Source organism: Panthera tigris, chromosome D1 (assembly GCF_018350195.1).
Source record: "Panthera tigris isolate Pti1 chromosome D1, P.tigris_Pti1_mat1.1, whole genome shotgun sequence".
Classification (NCBI taxonomy): Eukaryota; Metazoa; Chordata; class Mammalia; order Carnivora; family Felidae; genus Panthera; species Panthera tigris.
The window spans coordinates 30111985-30125741 of NC_056669.1; positions in this window are offsets into that span (position 1 = coordinate 30111985).

The window sequence follows — 13757 nt, forward strand, 5'->3', positions numbered from 1 at the left end:
GTGGTGTAATAATAGAGTTTAGAACATTGTCCATAGAGTCATTGAAATTTAAAGGAACAGTCCATGGGGTCCAGTCTTCATAGAGAGGGATTAGAAAGGGGGAAGAAAAACAGGTTGGCAAGAACAAAAATAGTGGAAATAAAAAATTGGCTGTTTCAAAGTGACTAAAAGTAATGGAGTGACTATTGCAGCAAAGGGAAACTATAGTCAGGTAGTGGTGTGCTTAAAGATAAATTTTGGAGATGAAGCTGTTCTAAGTAAACACATGATTCAGGTTGTGGCAAGCTTTAGTACATAACTGATGTGAACTGAAGGTAAAGGACACTGGAGTTTAAGGAAGCTGTGGACCCCTAAACCTATATAGTAGGATAGAGCACTAGTCATTGTATGTATTACACTGGATTATAAATATCTATTTGTATGTCTGCCCTTACTAGACAAAACCTACCAGAGATCAAGTCTATATTCCCCAGTATCTAACACATTTCCTAAGGTAGGGTAAATGCTCAACAAAGTATTTAATGAGTTAAAAAAGCTTGCAAGTGGGAAATTCTGGGACATACAGAAGAAGCAATAGAATTTTGGTTGGTTCAGTTGAACAAAGATAAATAGTAAGAAGTAACATTAGGGCCAAATAATAGATGCTTTGAAATAGTAAGCTGTGATATTGTGATTTATAATAAGAAATATATATTTGGTCTTCATCCATGTCAGATACAGAGCTCCTAAAACGCTTGGTATTTGTTTTTTGTTTTGTTAATGAAGTAACTTTCGGAAAGCACCTAAGGATGGGGGCTGCCTTCCAGGGGAACCAACCATGAGTAGAGGATTAAAATTTTCAGTTCCACCCTCTGATTTCTAGGGAGGAGAAGAGGATCCGGTGGTTGAATCAACTGCCAAAGGCTAATATTGAATCAGTCATGCCTCTGTAATGAAGCTTCCATAAAACCCCAAAAGGATAGAGTTTGGAGAGCTTCTAGATGGATGAACCAGAATTCTTCCATGTGCCACTGCGCTGGTCCTCAAACTTCATAAGGACAGAATCTTCTTTGTTCAGAACCTCAACTTGTATATCTCTTCGTTTGGCTGTTGATTTATATGCTTTAATATCCTTTTTAATGAACCAGTAATCTAATGAGGAAACTGGTTTCCTGAGTTCTGTGGGCCCCTCCAGCAAATTAATCAAACCCAAGGAGGGAATTGTGATAACCTAGGATTTACATCCATTGGGTGAGAAGCATACATAAAACCTGTATTTTCAATTGGCATCTGAAGTAGAGGGCAGTCTTGTGGAACTGAACCCTTAACCTGAGGAATCTGACACTATCTCTGGGTAGACAGTATTAGAATTGAGTTGGATTGTAGGACACAAAGCTACTGTCAGAGCATTGCTTAGTGCTATGAGGAAACCACCCCCAAAGCCCCACTGAAATTGGGTGCAGAATCATTACAGGCCAAGGAAATTGAACTTCATTCTGTAGCCAATTAGAAGTCACTGAAAATTTGGAGCTTAGAAGAAATCGAATGTTATCAGTACTGCATTCACAACTGTGATTAATATTTATGACTCAAAAGCATGACACAATGATACTGTCTGAATCATCAAGGAAAAATTATGTTGTGCTTACCATAGTAATTCTGTCCCGATAACTGTAGTTTTCTATTGTCATTCTTTGGAACTTGTAATCTGCTCCCTTTGTTCAGATCATGGAAATTCACCAAAGGATTATTGAATACCTTCTGTGTACTAAGCCCCAGGCTAGGCACTTTTACAAATACTATTTTACTCCATTGAAAAGATTAGTTACATAAACCAGAATCATCAGATTTCCAAACCATGTTAGGTAATGAATATAATATTTATATAGCATAAGATTTCTTAGACCCAAAGATCTCAAAGCCATATACAGGATGATGCAATTTGATGTGTTTGTATTTTAATGAAATTGCTTCTATTCAAAGTCTTGGGATATAGGTAGGAAGAGAAATTCACCATCTATAAATAGAGAAAATGAGACTCCAAAAGATTTAGTAATGTCTCAAAGGTGACAAAGAAAGAGATAATGAAGCCAAAGTTGGAACTCTGTCTGGAACCCATGCATGATCTTCTGTTGGAATCATGATTTAGATGTAAACTTTACCAGCTCTGAAATGTGATCTCTGTACAACAGACAAGTGGAAAATTGGCCATTCAGTGAAACACAGTGGAAGGGAAGCAGGCTTCTGGGTGAGTTCCATCATTTATTACCATGCTGGTCCTAAATTTTCACACCTAATTAATCAAGCTTGCTCTGTAATCACTTTTCTACATGTGGTGTTGGTGGATTTTACAGCTGCACTTTTAATGAGCTGCTGTTTCTTTTGACATTTGGAAATCTAATCTGGAAAAATGATTCAATGACTTGTAAAGACCTTTCATTTTATATGTTTAGTCATGTAGCTTTCCAGGGTCCTCGGAGCAAACAAGGGGCAGCCACACTTTTCCATATAGCTGCTGTTCTTGCCAGAACATGGCAGGCCAATTCCTATGGAGTTACTGAACAGATGTGGCTGGCAGCCCAGAGAGCTAATGAGAATTAATATTAGTGATTGCAAACACCTAGGAAATAAATGGGAATTTGTGACTTGACTTATGAGAATATGATATTTGAAAACCCAAATCTTGCATAAAATACTAAAAATTAGGGAGGCCATCCCATCTTAGGAAACACAAAGTTAACAAGGTGGACAGAGAAAATATACTCACTACAACAGGAAACAACTATCAAAGTACAGAAATACGTCAGCTACCAAGAGAGAGAAACAGCATGAGAAGCAATATTTCCACTTACAAGGAATATTAATTAATATTCTATAGACTATGTAATTCTTGTAATTACTTCTCTAAAATTGGGGGGTTTTGCTGAGAAAAGAGATCCTAGAGGAAATACACTGTCAAAACATATTATTCCTGAGTGCATGGCACATATGGATGAGGCTAAATTGGCCTCCTTATTCCCATCGCAAACCCCATAGGAGCTCTAGGATTAAAGATTGGCAGTCATTGCCCCATCAAGCTGTTCATTCCAAGGGAATTGTAATTCTCAAGCTGGAGGAGGCAATCTGGAAAAAGGGCAATTGTCTATGAATTCTGTAGCCACTCCACCTCAATATACTGAATGAGATTAATATATAATTGTTCCTTTTGAATCTCACAGTGTTCATAAACTGCTTTTGTCATGTGACTCTCTACAGTGAGTACACTGATTTAATATTTCCTGGATCATACCTTTTTCCCTCTTGCACCCTGAACCATTTGCCTATCAAATTAATTGGCAACTATTTGCATAGCCACCTTTGCTTGTTTCCTTCTTGTGGTCTTCCTCACTTCATCAACAAGTGAAAAATCCTCAGCTATAAAACCAAACAATCAATTTTGATTGCTAGGAGGGAAGACATCAGTCCAGAAAAATTGAAGCTGAAGGGTCAGAATTTGCTAATACCATTTCAAACTCAGAGCTTATAAGTATTCCAAGGTGCAAAACTTTGCAAATAGTCTGAAAACAAACCAAAGAACTGGCTCTGCAGTGGATGGTATTTCAAAATGGCACCACTGAAAAACAAGGGGGGAAATAATACATGAGGCATCCTGCATTGTGTTTAAGACATCTCTCTCTCCCTCTCTCTCCTTCTCTCTCTTTCTTACACACACACACATACACACACACACACAGTAAATGCATAAATTGTCTCTGGAAATTGACAGCTCCTACCTACACGAAGAGAAACAAGATGCTGGTAGATAGGGACAGCTGAAGATTTACTTTGCACTCTACATATCCTTTGGTCCCTTTTAAATTTTGTTTCTTGTACATATGTGTCTTATTAACAAAAATCTATTTTTAGGGAGGCTGAGGTGGCTCAGTCGGTCAAGCATCCTACTTTGGCTCAAGTCATAATCTCATGGTTTGTGAGTTCTATCCCTGCATTAAGCTCTGCACTTACAGTGCAGAGCATTCTTGGGATGCCTTCTTTCCCCAACTCTCTCTGCCCCTCCCCCACTTACATGTGTGAGTGCATGCATGCACCCTCTCTCTCTCTCTCTCAAAATAAATGTTTTTTTAAAGACACAACTTAAAAAATATATTTTTAAATGGCTGTTCTCACACCAATAGCTAATCTGTCTAGTTCTCAATCCCAGGTCAAGATGGGGGAAATCATTCATTTGCTGTAAATGGTCACCATCCCATCTTCATCTTTCTCACTATGCACACTATGGACCACCCCCATTCATAAGGCTGTCTTCAAGGATACCTTGGAGATCATCTGGTGTGTGGTTCTCAAATATCAGATGAAGAAATGGCACAGAGCAATACAAATGACCTTTACAGGATCTCCTTGCTTTCTACAGGCATGATTAAAGTCAAAAACTTTTTATAAGAAAACGTGTAATGTTTTCTAACTTTTCTTACCCAAAAAGATGGAGTCACGAAGATCTGGTTTGAAAATATTCCTTCCAGGTAAGTCTTTCAAATGCACTCTAAGTGGATTGCTTTTTATTTTCTTCAAGCCTCCCTGCCTGCCACCACTTTGCTGCCACTACCACTTTGCTCCATTAATCATTTTATCATTTCCAAAAGCCCCTTCCCAACACAATTAAGGAATCTAGAATTAAACATTGTGTTGGTTTGGGGGATCTCAATACCAATCTGTCCCAGGTGAAATCAGTCTCCAATCAGGGGCACCACAGAGAGCTCAGAGCAGCTGTGCTTCCTAAAGCTGGTGGTGGCTGCCACTGTGTGTGCTGATCTGTAGGGATTTCCAAGTCTCCCCTAACAGCTCATGAATTTTATAAACTAACCTCAGTGTAACCAAACCATTAAACTGCAAATTTAGAATTTGTCAACAAAGACCTAGAGGAAACTAATGCAGCTTTGCATCAACAGCCTCTCCATAGTAGCCCTAGTACAGGCCTGGAAGAGCCAACTGAAATCCCCAGTCCTGGCTTTCAGAACCCAAAAATAGATGGGGAGCATTCTGGTCTGTCAACAGCCCCATCTATCTGACCCAAGGGAAGCTCAGTATCCTGGACTAAATACAGGGTGCAGAAAATTACACTCAGTGCAGATTCTCCTCAGGCTTTTGTCTTCAAAGTCTAAGTTGCTGCAGAGTCCTATTAACTAGTCCTCACATCTCTCTTCCCCTTATTCTCATCAGATCATTCTCCAGATTTGACAATCCCATTCACAGTTGTTTATCTCCACCATAAATTCAAAATTCCTTCTCATGGCATGTGTCTCCTATGATCAGGGTGCTGCCTGCTGACCAAGTGCTTCCCCAACCCCAGATCCCCACATCCCTGAGCCACACTGAACTGTTGGCTTCCACCAACTGCCCACAACCTTGTGTTGTCATGCCTCCACTGTTCTGCCACCTGCAGTATCCCGCTGCCCTCCGTTCATCACCACAAAACTACATTATTTGACTGATTCCGGTTCACCTTTAAATCAGATATTTCCCTAAGAAGTCTCTTATGATCCCAGAGTCCATCTTTTGTGCTTGCTCTCTTAGGTTGGAATATTCTGCTTTGTGTCTGCTTCTATCTAAGACTATGCATTCTCTGGTGGCATGGCCTTATTCAATCTGCAATTCCAAGAATCTAACATAGTGCCTGCTAGGTAATTGGCACTAAATAAGTATTTGCTGAAATTTAGTATAGTTGTTAATAGTTCTAGAGTCACACCTATTTAGGTACAAATTTCACTTCTGCCACTTACAGGACAGCCTTGGGCAAGTTACTTAACCCCTGAGCTTCAGTTCCCTCAGCCCTGAAATGGTGATAACAGCATGAATTTCACAAGTTGCTGTAAAGATAAATAATAAGCTCATATAGGTAACACACTTAGCAGATAGAAAGTACTCCGCAAATGTAATTCTATTTTTACCATGCTCATCTCCATACTGGTTGTGAAATCTTGACTGAGTTTCTTGCCCCTCTCCAAGTCTCAGTTTGTGCATCTCTAAAATGGGGGTGATAACAGCTTTCAGCAAATTAGATTATTATCTGGATAAAATGTCATAAGCCTTGAAAAATACCTAGCAAAACCCGTGGCACACAGTAGGAGTTGATAGTGAATATGTTGTAGAACTATGAAAGGGTCTGAGAGCTCCCACATCCATGCCTTAGAAAGAAAGAATTCAAGGCAGAAACAAGAACAAAACTAGAAAGGGAATTTCTTGCAGGTTCTCATATCAGCTGTGAGAGGCATTTGCTACTTGTAATCCCCCCAATCCTACCACCATCTATTCCCTTCTTCCAAACCAGGGTTGATTAAATTCATTTAGGTCAAATGACAAGTTGCTTGCAAGAGGAAAGGAATAAAACAATTGATAGGCATCACCCAAAAAATTAAGAGTGTGGGCAAACAGAACTGTGAACCAGTTTCCAATTGTCCATGACTGTATCCTGAGTCTAAAACATCTCCATTTCTCTTTTTGGAGGCCAGAAAAGCTCCTCATTAAGCTAATGAGCCACTAATTCATTTCCAGGTGAAGGGGGTACCCACAGAGCTGCCTCTTTTTCCTTGTCTTGAGGATCATTAAAATGAAGAGTGACAGGCTCTTTGGACAGAGTCAGTAGTGACAGCCTGACAGCTGCCAGCTGGTGTGAGGGCAGGGGGAATTGGCAGAGGTAAAAGATTCCCAGGAGAAAAAGGGAAAGAGAGACAGAGAAACAGTGAGACAGAGAGGTGAAGACATACAGAAACAGAGACAGAGACAGAGACAGAGACAGAGACAGAGAGACCAAGAAAGAAGGCTGATGATGCCAAATTTTCACTGACATGGTGCAAGGGTTGACCAGACTCAGGCACAGCACACAACCAGAATTTCGTAACAGGAATAGAAAGTGCTCATTCTGCAGCTCCCAAATAACCTTGACTAGCTACCTCGTTGAACAAATGTCCTTTAGAAGCCTGCATAAGTAAGACTAGCTTAATTCCAAAGCCTTCAAGGAGTTCTCCTATTATTGGTACCCCCAAACACTCCTTTCTTTCATTATCCTTACCAGTATTCTTTCTGGAGATTTTCAAGAATGTAACATACTTGGGGGGCCAGAGTGGCTCAGTCATTTAAGAGTCTGACTTCGGCTCAAGTCATGATCTCAGTTCAAGCCTTGCATCAGGCTCTGTGCTGACAGCTTGGAGCCTGGAACCTGCTTCAGATTCTGTGTCTCCCTCTCTCTCTGCCCCTCCCCTGCTCGTGGGCTCTCTCTCTCTCTCTCTCTCTCTCTCTCAAAATAAACATTTAAAAAAATTTCTGTTAAAGAATGTAACATACTTACTGCTTTTATTCACATAAAATGAGCACTTCTCTTATCACTTCTCTTATCACTAATAGTTCTTAGAAATATTTGAATAAGAATATAGCATTTCATTTAATGGTTATGTTATGGATGACACCTCACTTTTTATTGGGATCTTTCTATCTTTTCACTATTTGTACTTTGTGATGCAATAAACATCCTCATTGATAAATGTTGCACACACTTTATTTTCATAAGATACATCCTCAAAAGCAGAATCAACAAACATGGAATTTTAGAACCTTCCTAATCCCTATCTTTGTTTCATAAACTTAAATGAGCTGTGGCTGTCACACTGGAAACAGCCTACCACCATGCAGAAAACCCAGTTTTTAATTGTGCATTGCTCCACACTACTTCTTCAACCTTGAGCAGCTTTCTCATCTTCTATGCTGTTCAGTTTCCTTCTCTGTAAAATGGAGGTCTTAGTACCTATCCTGCTGAGGTTTTGAGAAAATTAAATCAATTTAAAGAGAAAATATACAGGATCACTATCACAACAATAGAATCAAAGGGGAAAAAGCTGACAAGACCTGATATTCATTCTTGACTTAAAAAAAAAAAACTATTCAAAGTTTAGGAATGGCACAAGAATAGACACTCAGATCAATGGAACAGAATAGAGAACCCAGAAATGGACCCACAAACATATGGCCAACTAATCTTTGACAAAGCAGGAAAGAATATCCAATGGAATAAAGACAGTCTCTTCAGCAAGTGGTGCTGGGAAAACTGGACAGTGACATGCAGAAAAATGAACCTGGACCACTTTCTTACACCATCCACAAAAATAAACTCAAAATGGATGAAAGACCTAAATGTAAGACAGGAAGCCATCAAAATCCTCAAAGACAAAGCAAGCAAAAACCTCTTTGATCTTGCCCGCAGAAACTTCTTACTCAACACGTCTCCGGAGGGAAGGGAAACAAAAGCAAAAATGAACTACTGGGATCTTATCAAAATAAAAACTTCTGCACAGCGAAGGAAACAATCACCAAAACTAAAAGGCAACCAACAGAATGGGAGAAGATATTTGCAAACGACATATCAGATAAAGGGTTAGTATTCAAAATCTATAAAGAACTTATAAAACTAACACCCAAAAAACAAATAATCCAGTGAAGAAATGGGCAAAAGACATGAATAGACACTTCTCCAAGGAAGACACCCAGATGGCCAACCGACACATGAAAAAATGCTCAACATCACTCATCATCAGGGAAATACAAATCAAAACCACAATGAGATATCACTTTACACCTGTCAGAATGGCTAACATTAACAACTCAGGCAACGACAGATGTTGGCGAGGATGTGGAGAAAGAGGATCTCTTTTGCATTGTTGGTGGGAATGCAAGCTGGTGCGGCCATTATGGAAAACAGTATGGAGGTTCCTCAAAAAACTAAAAATAGAACTACCCTGCAACCCAGCAATTGCACTACTAGGCATTTATCCACAGGATAAAGGTGTGCTGTTTCGAAGGGACACATGCACACCCATGTTTATAGTAGCACTATCAACAATAGCCAAAGTTGGAAAGAACCCAAATGTTCATTGATGTATGAGTGGATAAAGAAGAGGTGGTAGGTATATATATATATATATATATATATATATATATATCATCATATATATATATATATATGAAGGAGTTCCATCATCAATGGAACTGGAGGGTATTATGCTAAGTCAGAGAAAGACAAAAATCATATGACTTCACTCATATGAGGACTTTAAGAGACAAAACAAATGAACATAATGGAAGGAAAACAAAAATAATATAAAAACAGGGAGGGGACAAAACAGAAGAGACTCATTGAGAACAAACTGAGGGTTACTGGAGGGGTTGTGGGAGGGGGAATGGGCTAAATGGGTAAGGGGCATTAAGGAACCTACTCCTGAAATCATTGTTTCACTATATGCTAACTAATTTGGATGTACATTTTAAAAAATAAAAAATTAAATATATATATATACATATATACACATATATATACACATATACACATATATGTATAAAACTTCCTTTCCCTGAAGGCAATAAGAAATATTACCAGAAAATGAAAGTCAGTCTTATACTAAATAGTGATATCAGAAGCCTTCTTATCAAAGTAAAGAAGCTTACTCTCAACAATGCTAAACAGTATTACACTGGGGGCTTTCCACAGTGCAATAAGAAAAAATACTGGGGGTGCTTGGATGGCTCAGTTTAGCATCTGACTCTTGATTTTGGCTCAGGTCATGATCTCACGATGGTTCGTGAGTTCGAGCCCCACATCAGGCTCTGCACTGACAGTGTGGAGCCTGCTTGGGATTCTGTCTTCTTCTCTCTCTGCCCTTCCCCTGCTCACACACTCTCTTTCTCTCTCAAAATAAATGAATAAACTTTAAAAAAAAAAAGTTAAAAAAAATACTGGAGAAAAGAAAACTGTCATTATGTGTTAAGTATATAAGTGTCTGCCTTAAAAAGTCCACAAGAATAAACTTTAAAGCTGTAAGAATTGATTGACAACAGTTCACCAAACAATTTGAATGCCCAGAAATAATACATTTTAAAAATTATAATAGAAATAGCCATGTTAATAACAGGAAAAATTCCATGAAATGCTTATGATCAAACCTAATATGAAATGTGTCAGATCTATATGAACCAAACTATTCAGCTTTACTGAAGAAAACAGAGACCTGGATAAGTAGACAGGCATACCATGCTCATTGTCTTAAATAGTCTCCCTAAATTAGTCTATAAACACAACAATAAATTCAGTGACATCAAAAATTTCCATAATTTTTTTATGAAAGTTATAAGTGGCTTAAAAAATTATATAGATGATAAAAGTGTGAAAATAGCTGATAAAATATTAAAAATGAAGAACAGTAAGTGGGGATTTATACGGCAGGATATACAAACATTTTATAAAGCTACAGCAATTAAAATAGCATGAACAGTCTACAAAATATGAAAATAAATCATATAAATAAATAAATAAATAAGGAACCTATATCCATGTGAGAATTTAGCATATCATAAAAGTGACATATCAAGTTAGTGAGGAAAACATGGACTTTTTAACCACTATCAATGAGAAAATATTTAAGTTACATCTCTAGTTAAAAACATACAGAAAAACAAATCCTGATAGATAAAAAACAAAAGCTAAATCTAGAAAGCAAGTAATATGAATGTTAGAAATAACTATAGGATAATATGTTTCTAGTAATGCAGTAAGACTCTGCCTCCCTGTAGAAATGCAGATGCAGAGAATTAAGTTAGACTCCCCAGTAGTAGACCCTTATTATCGTTGATGTATAGAGGTGTTTTCTTATGTTTTACCTGCTTTTCTTCCAGATCACCATTCCAATTCCCCCACTCCTCACAGGCACCCACTCTAATGAACTTGCATGACATTTGTTTACATTAATGGGATAAATATACACAAATAGTACTGAGTTATAGATCCTGTTCTGTCCTACATTCTGTTCTCCACTCCATATTATTAAGTATGGTTCCTTAATACTCATCACATTTGGCCTATCCATTCATCTAGAGATGAACATTTAGGTTGCTTTTAGCTCTCTGCTAGCACAAAGAAGCCTGCACTTTCTTGGACTCAAATGAGAGTTCTGGGTACACAACAAGGAGTGGGAACACTAAGTTCAAGACAATGACTAGAATGGTTGAGGCAGACAAGCAGACTAGTCCTAGTGGCAAGGCAAGAGTCTTCCCATTTCCTTATGTACTTAGCAACATTTTGTATTATTTAACTTTTATATGTTTGCTAATCTAATAGGTGTAACTTTGAGCTGAAGGCTGCTTCTATTTGCATTTCTCTGACTCCTAGTAATATTAAGCATCTTTTTCCTGACATTGCAAGCTATTGAGATTACCCTTTCTGTCATTTGCCATTCATACCTATTATTATTATTATTATTATTATTATTATTTTAGGTTTTTAATATTTTTCCTACTTGACTTGTAAGAACTCCTTGTATGAATTATATATTAGTATCTTATTTATTTTATTTTGCAAATATCTATCAAATTTTCACTTTCTGTTTAAGTCATCAACAGTTTCCTCATTGATCAGAGATCTTTAATTTTTATGATCAAAGGTCTAGTTTCTTACACTAGATACAAAAAGAAATGGCCAAGGAGGAAAGATTATCAATATAGCTACAAACAAATGTCTATGCAACCAAAGACAGCATTTACAAAGCTGCAAACAGGGAAATACATCTAATAAATGTGAAAAGATGCAAGTTAAATCAAGGAGATACCATTTGGGTCTTTGCTGACACACACACACACACACACACACACACACAAAGCAAAGCTACAGGGTGATATGAATTCTTGTACAATTGTTCATTCTTTCTGGAGGGGAGTTAGATGACATCTAATAAAATATAATATGTGGATGACCCTCTATCCAGACATACTTCTTTATGTGTCAATGTTTACAGAAGCATTGTTTGTAATACAAAAATTAGAAACAACTAAAATAATCATCAATAAAGAAAAAACAAGCTATGATACATACAAACTATGGACTAGTCTGAATAAATTACAATAAAATAGGCATTTTACATGCATTGACTTGAGATGGTCTTAATGACCTATTTATTATAAGGAAACAAAAAACAAATTGTAGAATATATACATGTTACCAGATGACTTAAACAAAGAGAAAAACTCACAAAACACAACTATTTATACAAATTCTATATAAATACACAAGAAAGTTTTGGAAGAATCCACACCAAAACTCAAAACTTTCCTCTGGTAAGAACAGTGAATTTGAGAAGGTACCAATGGAGATTTTTTTGTTTCATTATTTTTCTTTACAATAAGAACAGTTTCATATTTTACTTATATGAATAAAACAAATTTAAGTGATTTTTAACAAAATTAAATGAGATCATTATGTACAAGCCCTTTATGAGCTGAAAAATGGCTAGGCATAATTAAAGAAAGATATAATATAGAACAAGATTTAATGAGATTTAAGTACTTTCTGACATTAAAACTCAATTATTATAATTGCTGTCTGACTTACTTATGGGTTCTGTAGCCAAAGTCAAATTGGAGAACAATGTTCATTCAGTTTGAATTCTAAGATCCAAAGCTTGAATCAAATTGGAGAACACTGTTCATTCAGTTTGAATTCTAAAATCCAAACCTTCTAGATCACCCTAGTTCAGGGGTCAAGAAACCACAGACCATATGCAAATCCAGCTCACTGCCTGTTTTGGTATGTTCCAGAGGTTAAAAATGGTGTTTACATTTTTAAATGGCTGAAAAGAAATCAAAAGAAGAAAAATATTTTGTGACATGTACAAAATATATAACTTCCAATTTTAATGTCCACAAATAAAGTTTTATTGGAAATACAACTATATCAATCCATTTACATACTGCCTATGGCCACTTTGATGTTACAACAGAAAAGGAGTAGTTACAACACTGTCTGGCCAAAAAGACTAAAATATTTACTGTCTGCCTGTTTACAGAAAAAGTTTGCTAATCTCCTGCCCCAGGTTATCTTTCTGTGTTAACACTTACTTTGTTGTTTAATGTCAAGTTTGGCATAAAAACTTTGCATTCACATTTGCTCCCCATTCTGAGGAGGCCAAAGACTTTAAATAACTATTGATAATTTATAAATACTATAAATCTTCCTCAATGTTCATATTTCTTTCTCATTACTACCTGCTCAGCCTGTCTATTCTGTGCTTCTTTTAGCAGGAAAAAGAAACGTCTTCTTAAAGAAAGCATAACTGGGTATTTTGAATTCTATTTCTACTCTTCCTCAATTATCCACACCTTAGGGAAGTCTTACAGTCCTGAGTGACTAACCCAAGGCCCCAGCACACACACTGGAGGTGTTAATCTGGCACCCGAGATGATCCTGCTAGCAAAGAACCAGTTTTAGCAGTAGTCCTTCATTACTGGGTGTCATGGGACTTCAGAGGGCCTGGTGAAACCTATAAGGCCTCTGCTCAGAATAATGCAAGTGTGTGCACACAGACTTTGGACTAGACTTTTACAGAGTTCATAGAAACTCTGACACCCATCCTTAGGTCTCTAGTATCCATAGATCTGTTTTTAAATCCCTGATTTATAGGCTTGCCTACAAAAGGATAGCAATTGTCTCCTTGCTTTTCTATGATTCCATAAACCTTGAGTCTCCAGCTTTGAGCACATAAAGGAAAAGTCACACAAACCCACAAGACATGAGGAGACTGAAAATCCTCTCAGTTCTGTCTCCCACTAACAAGTCAATCCCCTCTCCTGGCTCCTGCCTAGATGCATCTGGAATTGCTCATTACCTTTAGTGTTTCACTTGCTATGTCATAGAAGGAAAAGAGAAGAGTCCAGAGAATTGTGATATTTAGGCATAAATAAAACTAATG